Raw genomic sequence first — 17,414 nt, 5'->3', positions numbered from 1 at the left:
AGCCACCCCAGTCATAGACTGTTCTCTCTACTACTGCATGGCAAGCGATACCGGAGTGCCAAATCTAGGACCAAAAGGCTTCTCAACAGTTTTTACCCCCAAGCCATAAGACTCAAATGGCTACCTGGACTATTTGCATTGTGTGCCTCTGCCAACCCATATTTTACATTGCTGCTACTCTCTGTTTATCATATATGCATAGTCACTATAACTATACACTCATGTACATACTACCTCAATTGGCCCGACCAACCAGTGCCCCGCATATTGGCTAACCGTGTTATCTACATTGTGTCCCACCACCCACCAACCCCTCTTTTACGCTACTGCTACTCTCTGTTTATCATATATGCATAGTCACTTTAACCATATCTACATGTACATACTACCTCAATCAGCCAGACTAACCGGTGCCTGTATATAGCCCCGCTGTCACGCCCTGACCTTAGAGATCCTTTATTCTCTATTTTGGGTTAGGTCGGGGTGTGACTAGGGTGGGCATTCTAGTTTTGTTATTTCTATGTTGGCCTGGTATGGTTCCCAATCAGAGGCAGCTGTCTATCGTTGTCTCTTATTGGGGATCATATTTCGGCAGCCTTTTCCCACCTGTTTGTTGTGGGATCTTGTTTATGTATTGTTGCTTGTGAGCACTGCATAGCTCCACATTCGTTTTGTTCTGTATTGTTTTGGTGAGTTTCATTTCTTAAACATGTGGATATCTACGCACGCTGCGCCTTGGTCCATTTATTCTACAAACGATCGTGACACTCGCTACTGTTATAGCCTCATTACTGTATATAGCCTCACTACTGTTATTTTCACTCTCTTTTTACTGTTGTTTTTATCTCTTTACTTACCTATTATCCACCTAATACCTTTTTTGCCGGTCCCTCTGTTGGTTAGCATACCACAAAACTTACCACCGTAAGTAAGCGTTTCACTGTAAGGTCTACACCTGTTGTATTCGGTGCACGTGACAAATAAACTTAAGTTTGATATGTATATAATGGTGTTCTATATCATATTTTCTCTCTCTCTCGCTCTCGCTCTCTCTCGCTCGTGTTCAAGCCAAAGCCGTACTCAGTCCTAACCCTAAGTGTCCATGAGGAGCTGGCTAAAGCCATCATCAAACCCTCCACTGACTTCCTCACAAGCAACAAACTGTTCAGGGTAGTCTGTTTACTGTCTTCCTACTACTACTTCTGACTTCACACACAGCAGACTACAGTAAATCACTGCTGTCTTTGTTCCTGATGTGAGTGTGTGTGTGTGTGTTTAAAATAGTATATTATTGACGTTTCTTGTGGTATGCTAGTCATGGAAATAATAAACAACTGTATGCTGTCCTATTGATAAAGTTCCATTTATGAAAGTAGTATCTTAATTACTTGTGATTGTGGTGTTAATCTATCTGTGAAAATTTAAAGAAAGTAACAGTAAGGTACACAGAAACTAAGGTGCAAGTAAAAGTAGTTTACACAGTAACTGGGGTACAGAGCATTGCTTTAGAATACAGTGTCAAAGGCCAGTAGGTACACTGAAACTACGGTGAAACTATCCAGGAAGAAACAGTAAGGTACACAGAAACTATGGTGAAAGTAATAAGGAATTGAATAGTAATTTACACGGTAACAGGGGAACAGAGCGTTGCTTTAGAATACATTATCTAGGCCCCGCAGGTACAATGAAAATATGGTTAAACTACACATGAAGTTTACACAATTCACATAGAAATATGAGTTATTGATCTGTTTCCCATTCTTAAGTTTAGTTTTTGCATCTTTTACTTTTGGTTTTGTACACCAGCTTCAAACAGCTGAAAATACAATATTTTTGGTTATGGAGCATACAGTTGAAGTTGGAAGTTTACATACACCTTAGCCAAATACATTTAAACTCAGTTTTCACAATTCCTGACATTTAATCCTTGTAAATATACCCTGTTTTAGGTCACCACTTTATTTTAAGAATGTGAAATGTCAGAATTATAGTAGAGAGAATGATTTATTTCAGCTTTTATTTATTTCATCACATTCCCAGTTGGTCAGAAGTTTACATACGCTCAATTAGTATTTGGTAGCATTGCCTTTAAATTGTTTAACTTGGGTCAAACGTTTCGGGTAGTCCTCCACAAGCTTCCCACAATAAGTTGGGTGAATTTTGGCCCATTCCTCCTGACAGAGCTAGTGTAACTGAGCCAGGTTTGGAGGCTTCCTTGCTCGCACACACTTTTTCAGTTCTGCCCACAAATGTTCTATGGGATTGAGGTCAGGGCTTTGTGATGGCCATTCCAATAGCTTGACTTTGTTGTCGTTAAGCCATTTTGCCACAACTTAGGAAGTATGCTTGGGGTCATTATCCATTTGGAAGACCCATTTGTGACCAAGCTTTAACTTCCTGACTGATGTCTTGAGATGTTGCTTCAATATATCCACATAATTTTCCTCCCTCATGATGCCATCTATTTTGTGAAGTGCGCTAGTCCCTCCTGCAGCAAAGCACCCCCACAACATGATGCTGCCACCCCCGTGCTTCACGGTTGGGATGGTGTTCTTTGGCTTGCAAGCCTCCCCCTTTTTCCTCCAAACATAACGATGGTCATTATGGCCAAACAGTTATATTTTTGTTTCATCAGACCAGAGGACATTTCTCCAAAAAGTACAATCTTTGTGCCCATGTGCAGTTGAAAACCATAGTCTGGCTTTTTAATGGTGGTTTTGGAGCAGTGACTTCTTCCTTGCTGAGCAGCCTTTCAGGTTATGTCGATATAGGACTTGTTTTACTGTGGATATAGATACTTTTGTACCTGTTTCCTCCAGCATCTTCACAATGTCCTTTGCTGTTGTTCTGGGATTGATTTGCACTTTTCTCACCAAAGTACGCTCATCCCTAGGAGACAGAATGCATCTCCTTCCTGAGTGGTATGATGGCTGCGTGGTCCCAGGGTGATTATACTTACGTACTATTGTTTGTATAGCTGAACGTGGAACCTTCAGGCATTTGAAATTGCTCCCAAAGATGAACCAGACTTGTGGAGGTCTACAATAATTTGTTGAGGTCTTGGCTGATTTCTTTTGATTTTCCCATGTTGTCAAGCAAAGAGGCACTGAGTTTGAAGGTAGGCCTTGAAATACATCCACAGGTACACCTCCAATTGACTCAAATTATGTCAATTAGCCTATCAGAAGCTTCTAAAGCCATGACGTCATTTTCTGGAATTTTCCAAACTGTTTAAAGGCACAGTCAACTTAGTGTATGTAAACTTCTAACCCACTGGAATTGTGATACAGTGAATTATAAGTGAAATAATCTGTCTGTAAACAATTGTTGGAAAAATTACTTGTGTCATGCACAAAGTAGATGTCCTAACCGACTTGCCAAAACTATAGTTTGTTAACAAGATATTTGTGGAGTGGTTGAAAAACGAGTTGAAAAACGAGTTTTAATGACTCCAACCTAAGTGTATGTAAACTTCCGACTTCAAATGTATATTTCACAGCAGTTTAGCTGGTACAATGATTATCTACACAATGACAGCTTGTTTTGTCACATAAACTGAAACTATTGAAATTTTAGCAACCAGAAAATGGCAGGGCGATTTTCGTATATTGCAACTTTAAAGGGATATTTCTGCATTTTGGCATTTTGGCATCTATCTACTTCCCCAGAGTTAAATGAACTTGTGGATACCATTTTATGTCTCTGTGTCCAGTATGAAGGAGGTTAAAGGAAGTTTCGTGAGCCAATGCTAACTAGCATTAGCACAATGACTGGAAGTCTATAGGTATCTGCTAGGATGCACGTCGATACCCATAGCCTTACAGTCATTGCGTTAACACTAGTTAGCATTGGCTCGGAAAACTACCTCAACATTTTTCATAGGGCCTCATTGCCAAAATCCCAAAGTATCCCTTGAAACACAGTGCTGAAATAATAGGGGAACGACAGGAAAGGAAACGGAAACAAAACTGAAACAAGAAGCAACTACCCTTCTTCAAGCAAAGATGCAAAAGGTATGTTTTTAGGATGGCCCACATACAGCATAAGTAAAAGTTCCAAGGACATTCTTAATAAGTATAGCCTTTATTATTGATAGTTCTTCAGTAACGAATAGTTGTACCTGCATAATAATCAGGATAATTCCACAGCAGCTACAAACTAACTAATAATGTGTAATTACTGCTTTCCTATCTGGTTGTTGCCATCTTATTTCGCTGTTGTTTCCTGGTACTTTCCAGACATTTCCCTCTTATTTCAGCCTTATAACTAAACTCCAACCAAAGTGTTTTTCTAAATGTTGTAGAAGATCATTCAATGTATTCTGCCACAAAATAACTAAGCAATGTTACCAGCAATAAACCACCCTAGAGCTGCAACTCTAGATAAGATAATAATTCCATTTACCAACTATAGACTACGCCATAGTCAATTCAGTTGCAATTTTACCACTGGTCTTAATTTAGAATACAAAATTAACAGAGCGCCTGTGTTGACAGAGTTCACGAACTGCGTTTTGCTCATATGGGAATCAGGGGGCTGCTGGATATAGATAGTATACATTACAGACTAAATGATCTAAAAGCACTGCATTTACATGAAATCATGAGGCGTCAAGGTTTCTCTGGACGACCATCCATTTGGGCGATGTGAAACGAGGCATTACAGAAATAACTGTGGAGGAATTAGAACAGACAGAGAGAGAGAGAGAGCGAGAGAGAGAGAGAGAGAGGAGCAGCTGGTTGGAGAAGCCAGTCTACCTCTGGGAACTGACTTGGATAGACTTTCAATGGATGTCAACCTACTTAGTTGGGCGAGAAGGTGGAGAATCTACTACTCTGAACTTCTCACTCAGGATATTATCAGAAAGAGCTCTTACATGTAGCCGGGCCTACAGAACATAAGGATAAGTGCCTAAACATGGTACAAACATATTCATGATAGAAAACCCATTTAATTTAAATGTAATTTAACCTTTATTTAACTAGGCACAGTTAAGAACAAATTCTTATTTACAATGACGGCCTACCAAAAGGCATAAACAACACTTTTGTAGATGTGTATTTTCCTTGGCTTTGTTCAGGTGCTATTTGTGTATGACTGGCTGGTAGCTACTGTAGTTGATCGCAGAGCCTCGAGAAACAGTTGCTTCTGCCATCCTTAGCTACTTCCTGACCTTTTGTTTTTGCCTGAAGTCAAGGGTACAACGTTTAGCAGAATGCGGTCATCATGGCTTTTGCCTCACATAAAACAATGTCCTTTTCAAACAGCGTCAAAAAACATTTACATATTTACTTTTATGATCTATCACAATGCTGGTACAATGAAATAGGCCTACAATTTGCCTGAGTACAAATGAGTTCATATGTATACAACATTCCTTTTGGAAGTTCATGATAATATTGACTTTCATCCTCTTGACCTCTCGTACTCTATTGACCTCTTGTCCTCTGCGTTGTGTATTTATCTTCGAAATGTTCTTACATATTCGATCAAGTCATCTACAATGACAAGTCCCAGTAGAAAACATACTTAGGTAATATACTAAGACGTACTAGTCTTATCATGCATTTCTCTGGGGAGATTGCGTTAACTTGTGTCTGTTAAGTAGGCCTCGGAATCTTAGCTGGGTTGATTCGTTTATCAAGACTGGCTTTAAAGCTTACTGAGTGCATTAAACACTACACCTCTTTGCTCTGCTTGAGTGAATTGCTCATACAATAAACGTAACACCTAAGTAGTATATTACCTAAGTATGTTTTCTACTGGGAGTTGTTATTGTAGATGACTGGTAGGGATTGGCACATAGGGTTTCAGACTGCCTACTCAATCCACAGTGTTCAGTTGAAGCCAAAATAGCACAGCGTGAAATGTTATTCAGTAAAGATGACAGAGACCATATTTCCTGCCCTTTTCTGCCACCATGAACCCTTATCCGGAAAAATCCTTCTCAACTTTGAGGTTTGAGTGTTGAGCCATCCATGCCTGTCAATACATTGTCATCTCTCACCCCTCTCTCATAAAATCACAGGCTTAAAATGAAACCTGAATATTTGAATTCCAATTAGCATAAATGTAAGAAAGTGGAACAAGTAGCTTTGAAAGTCATCCAGCACAGAGCGCATATAACTAGCAGTGAAAAGAAAGGGGGAGGAAGAAAAACACTTTGCCATACTGTATCATATTTCCCGGTTTGGATACATTGCTCGAATCACTGGGGTATTTCTTATATGAGCTTACGACTTCACACTGTCTGGAAAATCCCCCTGCTGCCTGGGTCCTTGGGCATTTAAAATGTCACTTTTAATCACATTCCCTTCAGAGCTTCGATTCCTCTGATCAAAGACACAGAGTTTAAGTTAACATGTCAACAAAGACAGGGTTTCAGGACATATTCTACTGCTTTTCACATGGGCGAGCGGGTGAGCTGGTTTGATATTTGTTTGGGGTGGGTGGGGGAAGAGATAAGAGACAAGAAGGTACTGTCCTCACCATGTATGCAGAGGAGCAGAGAAGAAAAAACCCTGCCGCTTTCGCATCAATGTGCAAATGAAGTGCTGCGCTTTTGTTCGAGCAATCTGGATAAGAGCTTTTCACAATTTATTGCGAGGGCCTCCCTTTAGCACATGCAGGCTAGAAGCATGAGTTCAATGACGTTTTTCATAAACACTTGAGTTTTAATGTACGATAAGTGTACGCATGTCACTGTGTGGTGGATGATAAAAGACAGCGATAATCAACTACAAAATATCCACCTGAATATATTGCTTAAAAATTCCTTACCAAGAATAACCGAGAGATGGGTTCGCGAAAAACATCAACAGAATATAGGCGACACCTCAACCATGTCTGACATCATAAGAAACTGTGGTCTTATGTGAAAGGGTCAGTATGCATGGTGAATGGAAAGAGAAATATGTTATTAGCAGTCAAAGCTGTATTGCTCTTGATACTGTATATATTAGACCAAAAGATCTACAAGCTAATTTTATTCCGTCATAATTGTCACATCATGGAGAGCGCTTAATAATTTATAAAATGGTGCCAGAATGGTAGAATGCCACCGTAGGATGACATTTGTTTTTACCCTGTTGTTGTCTGCTGGCATTTTACTGTAGCCTTTTCCTTTGCATCGCCATCTTGCCATGGAAACTCTGAGCATGTCCATGCCTGCAGAGTCTCCCAGTGGGGTACAACACTGTAAGAGCTGCGTTTCTCAATCAGTGTGCACAGCCTGGCAGCATGAGACCGGTGAATCACCAAGCTGTCTCTATGCAAAATAATGGTGTTTTGCTGCAGGAATATCAGTCGGTTTATGAATTATATATTAAGTATAAATAAGCTACAGTATTGAGGATGTGCTTTGAAGAAAAATTTGCAGTGGAAAATGTCACTATCATTGGACTGAAGTCTCAAGGCAAGAGTTGCCCAGGTAGAACTGAATAGGTATTTTCTGGCATATAATCCAGAGTAAAACCTCTGAAGTGCAATGCCGCATTTTGGGACGATCTCACCTAAAAATAATTTTACTGTTTTAGAATTTTTGTCTCGTATGATGTCATAGCGAGGGTACCACACACCTCCATCTGGTGCCGTTTGTGATAGTCTCCCTCAGCCATGTCCATGACTGAGTTTGATCTCTCTGACATAAATCAGAGTTTACTTTGAGATGAAAATAGCCATCATTAATAGCGCACATGACGCAATTCTTACATATGCGCCCCTTGTAGCCTCTTTAATGATTGTTACCTACATAATGAAGCCCTATAAGTGAACAAAAATAATTAGCGTCATTATGTTGACTTAATGGGGTGTGAACAGGTGAAGTTATTCAGCTCTTTGTTTATGAGGTATAGATGTGTGCTAATTAAATAGGAGAATACATTTAATTATGTATGATCTAAATATTGTCCCGGTATTGTTTAGGCTGTGAAGTGCAAAGTAAGGTATAAAGTCGGTATGCATATCTTGCATCTATGTACTGTATGTAGCTAATACAGTTTCTCAGCAGATAGGCAACTAGTTAGAACAAAGTGCTGTTTTATTAGCCTTTGGGGAAGGAATCAGTATTTTCTCAGGATACTGTACCTATGATTATATGAGCTGTAGCTAGGTGTTCTGGGAATGGTCTGAGCGTGTGCGTAGAACCTAATAACAGGGCAAGCGTTGCCTCTGAATGACATACTACTCCCAGAGGCAAGAGCAATCCTGTCCTACATGACATATTCTGATATATCACAACTGTAAATCTGGCATCTACACTGTACAAACTTTTACAGCCTGTTTGTAGACATGGAGGAAGAGTGTTCAAAAGAAAGTTGTGGAACCAATTAAAATAGTTTCAATAGCCTGGTATTACTACTAATCTTTAAAAAGGTTTTTGTGTCCTCATTTTCCTCATGTGTATACGAGACAAGGAACTTAATTTATAAAGAAGACGAAAACCCACATGGGGAGGCCTAATGAAAAAAAGATCAAAAGATGATTTAATATTCACCCACATTATTAAATACAATGCTGATCGTGAGCAAACAGCATATTTACACAAATCCTTTCAGGGCATTGGATCACTGTTAAGCTCCCATTACTATGAGCAGTCCCACATAGGCACCACTCTGCGGTCTCACTGTGGACTTATTACTGTTTATTCCTTTTTCATTTGAACACTAATTCAGCATTACTAAAACAGCATGGAGCTGGTTACTAGACCCTGTGTTTCAAAGGCATGTGGCTAATGTACTGTATGAGGATCTCTCCCCTGATGGCTCAACATGGCTCTGAAGAGCACTATACAGTACAGTACACAGTCGACTAGAGAATGTTAGTGGCCAAACAACATAACTTTGTTCAATGAAGTTGCAGTTAAATACAAAATGCAACAGAGTCTCTAGTGGCATGCCTCAGGGTTAAGAATATACTGACCTTGGCTCCATAAGTCTTAAGTTACTGTACCCAAGAGCTAAGAGTATTCTGAAAGAATGCAGCCCGAGTCTAGCTGATCGAGGGAATGGAGGAAGCATTATCAGCAGAAGCAGCTAGCAAACCCCTAACGCCCCACCACCAACTCTCCCCAACCCAAACCCCTCTGGGTAGTTAACCTCCTAACCCCACTCCTTTAGAGTCCCCTGCACTAAATGTCGCTCCCCATTGCAGCTACCCTGTGTACATTATAAAGCCTCTCTAAGTCCTGTCTCAGGCCATTACGGTGGGGTTCCTTATTGCACAGGCAACCACTTCTTTCCATTATTAATCTTAACTGTAGGCCCTTATTCTCAATGCTTTAGGGAAACTAGCTAGAGGTGTTTTTTTGTCATATTTATTTTCTATTTTATTCTAGAAAAAAGTGTCTGTCTGCACAGGCACACAATTTTAAAATACTCTGAGGAGAAATTGCTTTAAAGAACGGACCCTGCTGAAACTCAATGCAGACATCACTGAGGTCTAGCTGAGCCAAAAAAGACAATCTCAATTCAATAGCTTTTCCCCCAGATTTATACTTAAAATAGTGCGGATCCACTGTGTCAAGGAAGTGAGTCAACAAACCATAAATATCTTTATTTATGTCCAAAGTGCACAAAGATTACACATCAAAAGAAACTAAAATACTGGCCCAATAGTTGCATTTAAAACATTTTTATATGGTTTCATTTAATATTGTAAAAATAAAAATCATCAGCAATCAACACACAATGCCCCATAATGACAAAGCTGAAACAGGTTTTTAGAAATAGCTTATTTACATAAGTATTCAGACCCTTTGCAATGAGACTCGAAATTGAGCTCAGGTGCATCCTGTTGTCCACTGATCACCCCGGCTCGGATCGATTTGACAACATCCGGTGAAATTGCAGAATGTGAAATTCAAATTACAAAATCGTAATATTAAACATTCATGAAAATACAAGTGTCATACAACATTTAAAAGCTTAACTTCTTGTTAATCCAGCCGCTTTGTCAGATTTCAAAAAGGCTTTACGGCGAAAGCACACCATGCGATTATCTGAGGACAGCGCCCCGCACACAAAATAATTAACTTCTTATGGCTGGGGGTAGTATTGAGTAGCTTGGATGAATAAGGTGCACAGAGTAAACTGCCTGCTACTCAGTCCCAGAAGCTAAGATATGCATATTATTAGATTGGATAGAAAACACTCTGAAGTTTCTAAAACTGTTTGAATGGTGTCTGTGAGTATAACAGAACTCATATGGCAGGCAAAAACCTGAGAAAACATCAACCAGCAAGTAGGAAATCTGAGGTTTGTAGGTTTGCCTATCCAATATACAGTTTATTTGGGGTCATATTGCACTTCCTAAGGCTTCCACTAGATGTCAACAGTATTTAGAACCTTGTTTGATGCTTCTACTGTGAAGAATGAGGGAAGGAGAGCTCTTTGAGTCAGGTGTCTGGCATGAGCTGATCACTCGCGCTCCCGTGAGAGCGACCTGCGTTCCATCGCATTTCTGAAGACAAAGGATTTCTCCGGTTGAAACATTATTGAAGATTTATGTTAAAAACATCCTAAAGATTGATTCTATACTTCGTTTGCCATGTTTCTACGAACTGTAATGGAATTTTTTTACTTTTCATCTGACCTGCGCCTCATCAATTTGGATTTTGGAACTAAGCGCGCAAACAAAAAGGAGGTATTTGGACATAAATTATGGATGTTATCGAACAAAACAAACATTTATTGTGGAACTGGGATTCCTGGGAGTGCATTCTGATGAAGATCAAAGCTAAGTGAATATTTATAATACTATTTCTGACTTCTGTTGACTCCACAACATGGCGGATATCTGTAAATCTTGTTTGGGCTCTGAGCGCTGCACTCAGATTATAGCATGGTGTGCTTTTTCCGTAAAGTTTTTTTGAAATCTGACACAGTGGTTGCATTAAGGAGAAGTTTATCTAAAGTTCCATGTATAATACTTGTATCTTTTATCAATGTTTATTATGAATATTTCTGTAAATTGATGTGGTTCTCTGCAAAATCACCGGATGTTTTGGAGGCAAAACATTACTGAACATAACGCGCCAATGTAAACTAAGATTTTTGGATATAAATATGAATTTTATCGAACAAAACATACATGTATTGTGTAACATGAAGTCCTATGAGTGTCATCTGATGAAGATCATCAAAGGTTAGTGATTAATTTTGTCTCTATTTCTGCTTTTTGTGACTCCTCTCTTTGGCTGGAAAAATGACTGTGTTTTTCTGTGACTAGGTACTGACCTAACATAATCGTTTGGTGTGCTTTCGTCGTAAAGCCTTTTTCAACTCGGACACTGTGGCTGGATTTACAACAAGTTTATCTTTAAAATGTTGTCAAATACTTGTATGTTTGAGGAATATTAATTATGAGATTTCTGTTGTTTGAATTTGGCGCCTTGCACTTTCACTGGCTGTTGTCAAGTCGATCTCAGCCATAAGAAGTTAAATACATTTTCCAACCAAGAAGAGGCATCACGAAAGTCAGAAATAGCACTAAAATAAATCCCTTACCTTTGAAGATCTTCATCTGATTGCAATCACAAGGGTCCCAGCTACATAACAAATGGTCCTTTTGTTCGATAAAGTCCTTCTTTATATCCCAGAAAAGTCAGTTTAGTTGGCGTGCTTGACTCAGTAATCCATCGGTTTCCCTCGTTCAAAATGCATACAAATGAATCCTGTAAGTTACCAATAACCTTCTTCCAAACAAGTCAAACAACGTTCCTAATCAATCCTCAGGTACCCTAATACGTAAACAAATGCTAAAATTTAAGATGGAGAATAGTATTGTCATTACCGGAGATAAATAACGAAGTGCGCGCCCTCACCGGAACGCGATACAAACACTACAGCCAAAATGGAGCCATTTACAAAAACCAAAAATTCTAGCTCATTTTTCAAAAAACAAGCCTGAAAGTCTTTCTAAAGACTGTTGACATCTAATGGAAGCCATAAGAACTGCAATCTGGGAGGTATTCCTTTTATATTCCCATTGACAGCCATATTAATCAGTGGTGAGCTGAAAAAAATAATTCTGGATGGATTGTCCTCGGGTTTTTGTCTGCCATATCAGTTCTGTTATACACAGACATTATTTTTACAGTTTTGTAAACGTTAGAGTGTTTTCTATCCAATACTACCAATTATATGCATATCCTAGCTTCTGGGCCTGAGTAACAGGCAGTTTACTCTGGGCACCTCATTTATCCAAACTTCCGAATACTGCCCCCTATCCCTAAGAAGTTTTAAGATGTTTCTACAACTTGATTGGAGTCCACCTTTGGTAAATTCAATTGATTGGACATTATTTGGAAAGGCACACTCTTGTCTATATAAGGTCCCACAGTTGACAGTGCATGTCAGAGCAAAAACCAAGTCATGAAGTCGAAGGAATTGTCTGGGGAAGGGTAGTAAAAAATGTCTACACCATTGAAGGTCCCCAAGAACACAGTGGCCGCCATCATTCTTAAATGGAAGACGTTTAGAACCACCAAGACTCTTCTTAGAGCTGGCCGCCCGGCCAAACTGAGCAATAGCAGAGAAGAGCCTTGGTCAGGGAGGTGAACAAGAACCCAGTGGTAACTCTGACAGAGCTCTGTGGAGATGTGGGAACCTTCCGGACTTTATGGTAGAGTGGCCAGACGGAAGCTACCTCTCAGTAAAAGGCATATGACAGCCGGCTTGGAGTTTACCAAAAGGCATCTGACAACTCAATGGTCTGATGAAACCAAGTCACTTCTGGAGGAAACCTGGCACCATCCCTACGGTGAAGTATGGTGGTTGCAGCATCATGCTGTGGGGATGTTTTTCAGCGGCAGGGACTGGGAGACTAGTCAGGATCGAGGCAAAGATGAATGGAGCAAAGTACAGAGAGATCCTTGATAAAAAACATACTCCAGAGTGCTCAGGACCTCTGACTGGGGCAAAGGTTCACCTTCCAACAGGACAACGACCGTAAGCACACAGCCAAGACAACGCAGGAGTTGCTTCGGGGCAAGTCTCCGAATGTCCTTGGGTGGCCCAGCCAGAGCCCGGACTTGAACCCAATCCAACATCTCTGGAGAGACCTGCAAATAGATGTGCAGCAACACTCCCCATTTAATCTGACAGAGCTTGACAGGACCTACAGGTGTGCCAAGCTTGTACCGTCATACCCAATAAGACTCAAGGCTGTAATCGCTGCCAAAGGTGGTTCAACAAAGTACTGAGTAAAGGGTCTGAATACGTACTGTATGTAAATGTGATATTTCAGTTTTTTATTTGTAATACATTTCCCCAAAAATCGAAAATCTTTTTATTTTTTTGTCATTATGGGGTATTTTGTGTAGATTGATGAGGGGGAAAAAATACAATTTAATCAATTTTAGAATAAGACTGTAACCTACCCAAATGTGTAAAAATTCAAGAGGTCTGAATAGTTTTTGTTTTTCAATAGCACAATGACCCAAAACACACCTCCAGGCTATTTGACCAAGTAGGAGAGTGATGGAATGCTGCATCAGATGACCTGGCCTCCACAATCACCCAGCCTCAACCCAATTGAGATGGTTTGGGATGAGTTGGACCGCAGAGTGAAGGAAAAGCAGCCAACAAGTGCTTAGCATATGTGGGAACTCCTTCAAGACTGCTGGAAAACAATTCTGAATGAAGCTGGTTGAGAGAATGCCAAGAGTGTGCAAAGCTGTCATCTAGGCAAAAGGTGGCTACTTTGAAGAATCTCAAATTTAAAATATATTTTGATTTGTTTAACACTTTTTTGGTTACTACATGATTCCATATGTGTTATTTCATAGTTTTGATGTCTTCACTATTCTACAATGTAGAAAATAGTCAAAATAAAGAAAACCCTCTTGAATGAGTAGGTGTGTCCAAATGTTTGACTGATACTGTGTATCCCAATGCCCCAGGGCAGTAATTGGGCACATTGCCCTGTGTAGGGTGCCGTCTTTCGGATGCGACGTTAAACGGGTATCCTGACTCTCTGTGGTCACTAAAGTTCCCATGGCAGTTATCGTAAGAGTAGGGGTGTTAACCCCGGTGTCCTGGCTAAATTCCCAATATGGCCCTTATACCATCATGGCCACCTAATCATCCCCAGTTTCAAATAGGCTCATTCATTCCCCCTCCGCTCCCCTGTAACTAGGTCCCTGGCCGTTGTGTAAATTAGAATGTGTTGGCAGTCAACTTACCTGGTAAAATAAGGGTAAAATAATTTTAAAATAAAGTGTTACCAACAATCTTTCTGCCTTGTATACATGCTATTTAAACAAACAATATAGCTAGCTTAAACTGGTACTTAGGCCTAGTGAATCTACCTTAAAATGTGTGGCCAACTGTTCCTAGTGAGCCACAATATATACTAAGATTTTTGTACAGCCAAGCCTCAACACAATTGATTCAAACTGATCAACTAATTATGATCTTCAATCTAGACTGGGGTCTTCATCATTAAGTGCCAGTTGTCTATTAGTTGTATTTTCTTCCTGACTTAGGTGTATAAGGCTTGGGTGGAAGACAACCTACATAAAATTGAGTCCTGCCTGATATGGCAATTCATATTATTATTCCTAAATTAATTATTGTTAACTTACATCTCAAAGCCATGCATGAAAGAATCATTTCCCTGGTGCACACATATTTCTCCAACTGTTATGATTCATCAGAAAGCAATTTACTACACACCTTGAACTTGGGTACAACCAAATCAAAACATTGGGTAGGTACAGTCAATTCCTAAATGATCTTACACATGGCAAGGCCCACATAGTATTTGGTTTCCATTCAACATAAACTCAGGTGGTATTTGTATGAAAATAGAGAATCTTCCAGTCTGTTTTAAAGACTACATTATGAGATGAGGTATATCATGTATGATTCAAGTACCAAAGCCTTGCCTGAAATATCTGAAAAGAAAGCATGCATTTGATAAAACATTCAACTTAACTTCAAATATCCCTATTGGATCTGATACTTGAAGAAAATATTAAGATAGATTGGATTAACTCAGTGATTCATAGATTGAAAAGAAAATGGATCTGTAATATTCTAGCACTTAGGCCTACTGTAAACCATGAGAGGAATTGATTAAGTCGAAAGCTTCTGCTTTTAAAGACATGGCTTTAACATGGAAATAAAGGGAATGTATCTGGTTTGAAGCATAGCTAATGGAGATACACACAGCAGCAGATGCCATGGCAAAGTATTCAAACACATAACTACTTATCCATATCTGATTGTAGTACACTGTCGTATTTGGCCTTGACAGGTTTTCTTCATTGTCCCTGGTGAAATCCCAGTAATTACAGACAATTGCCTACTGTATCCATGTCCTCTGTTGTCCCTACAGCAATACTTAATCTAATAGAATTAAACAGAATCAAAGACAAGTCTTAAAAACAATACAATTACTGTTTCAGCTTAGGTTCTGGTTTTTTCTTCACCTATCGGGAATCAATTAATAAATGACCTTGTAAGAAGAGTTCAGAAAAAAGTTTTTAATAAAGCAACATCTCTGAAAGTGCACAAGATGTGTCATGCATATCTTTCATGTGTTAATACACTCCAGATCTGGCTCCAACTAATTAACAGCAGAAGTGAGTGGAGAGGGAGATGGTCTCTCTAAGGGCCGAGCAGTCATCCCTGGGGAAACTCATTTACCTATTGTAGTGGATGGAGAGCTGCCTGCTGCCTGTTTTTAGACAACCTCAAGCCTTAAACAACAGCTAGAGTCAGGAATGGACCTCCCGCTACTCTTTCATGTCCTCTATTGTACCTCATTTATGTTTAGTTTGAATCAAATGGAATTGCAAATGTGATACAGCTGCAAAAATCCTCTAGATTCCCCTCCATTTGTGTGATGCTCTAATTAAAAAGATACATGCCAGCTCACAGTCACAATATCAAAGGTTATGGTACAGCCAATGTGCTGCTTGATGAATTACTTGACACAGTGTTAGCTTTTTAATATTGTCTTTCTTAAAACATTTTGAATTCAAATGTCATTTTAGGCAATTCTGTGATTTCAGAGAGCAATTCCTCTGAAATCATTAGGGATCTTCAGACCACTGAGATGAGCATGAAATCACGGATGTGTGACCATGATTATTTGACATGAAACTAATTGCACTTTGTCTTTTCAGGTAATGAGGTAAGATTAGGTTAGATTTATATGCACAGGTGGCTGCTAAATAAAAGCATATGGTGGAGCATATATTAATTTTACTTTAAATATTTCAGGCAAAAGTGATGTTTGATTTAATTGATTGAGCTGTTATACCCTGTTGGGCCAATATAATTTATGCTGGTGTACTTTCTTGCCTGGTAAATCGAAGAGCCAGGAAGAGTCTGCATTGGGAAACACACATTAGTACACTGGTGCCTGGATATCTGTCAGGTTGTATTGCCCTGTTCACTATCCTCAACCCCTATCTACCAGTTAGCACTGTGCTCCTAATGCTGTTAAATGAGGCAGAAGTGTGTGTGTGTGTGTGTGTGGGTGTATGTGTGTGTGTACCACATAAATTACCCATTTGCATTCATGCTTAAACTGCTTGGACAGTTACTTGGCAAAACATGTAGGCCTATGTGTGTGTGCTTGCATGCTTGTGCTGGTCTGTGCCTGTGTGGGTTCTTATATTATTCCGCTCATATCATCTAGAAATTGCCTGGACAGTCATTTGGCTCATGCCTGGATTCCATTTTTTATCTTGGATAGAGGGGGCATGAGTGGAGGGCCTCAAGACAGTAGCAAAATCAATTGCCTAGAAATGACATCTGCCAGGATCTGCCTTCAGAGCGCTCCTAGGTACCATAAATGAAATCACAAGTCCTAATTGTGTGCTGATTTATTCACTTGTCTGAGTGCATCATGGCAGGACAAGCTGCCCCTGAGCCCTCTCCGACTGGTCATACATAACACATTTATTTACCCTCTCCCCTATTCACAGCACCACTGGGGATATTCTCCCCCCTTCACCCCACATTTTATTAATTCAGAAGTTTTGTGGCAGAAAGTAAAATGAAATAGCTGCAGAGACAACTGTCACTTGGTTCAAGTAAGATAAATAAATCAGCACCCATAGTGATTAGGGTGTATTTTTGCATTTCGCCAACATCCAACAGAAAGGCTGTTTCTGTGAGGGTGCATTTTCTGTTTCCTTGCTGATTGAGTGTCACAGATGAGGCTGCCAGCTTTGTGGTGTGACGTGGAGACCGACATGGGGATTGCATGCAAACACCCTCAGCTTTGAAAGTGCAACATATACTGAACCAAAATATAAACGCAACATGAAAAGTGGTGGTCACATGTTTCACGAGCTGAAATAAAAGATCCCAGAAATGTTTCATATGCACAAAAAGCATATTTCTCTCAAATTTGTTTACATCCTTGTTAGTGAGCATTTCTCTTTTGCCAAGATAATC

The sequence above is a fragment of the Salvelinus alpinus genome, chromosome 5, assembly GCF_045679555.1.
Source record: "Salvelinus alpinus chromosome 5, SLU_Salpinus.1, whole genome shotgun sequence".
Taxonomy (NCBI): Eukaryota; Metazoa; Chordata; class Actinopteri; order Salmoniformes; family Salmonidae; genus Salvelinus; species Salvelinus alpinus.
The sequence above is the reverse complement of the archived record's forward strand: the minus strand, read 5'-3'. Positions refer to the sequence as shown.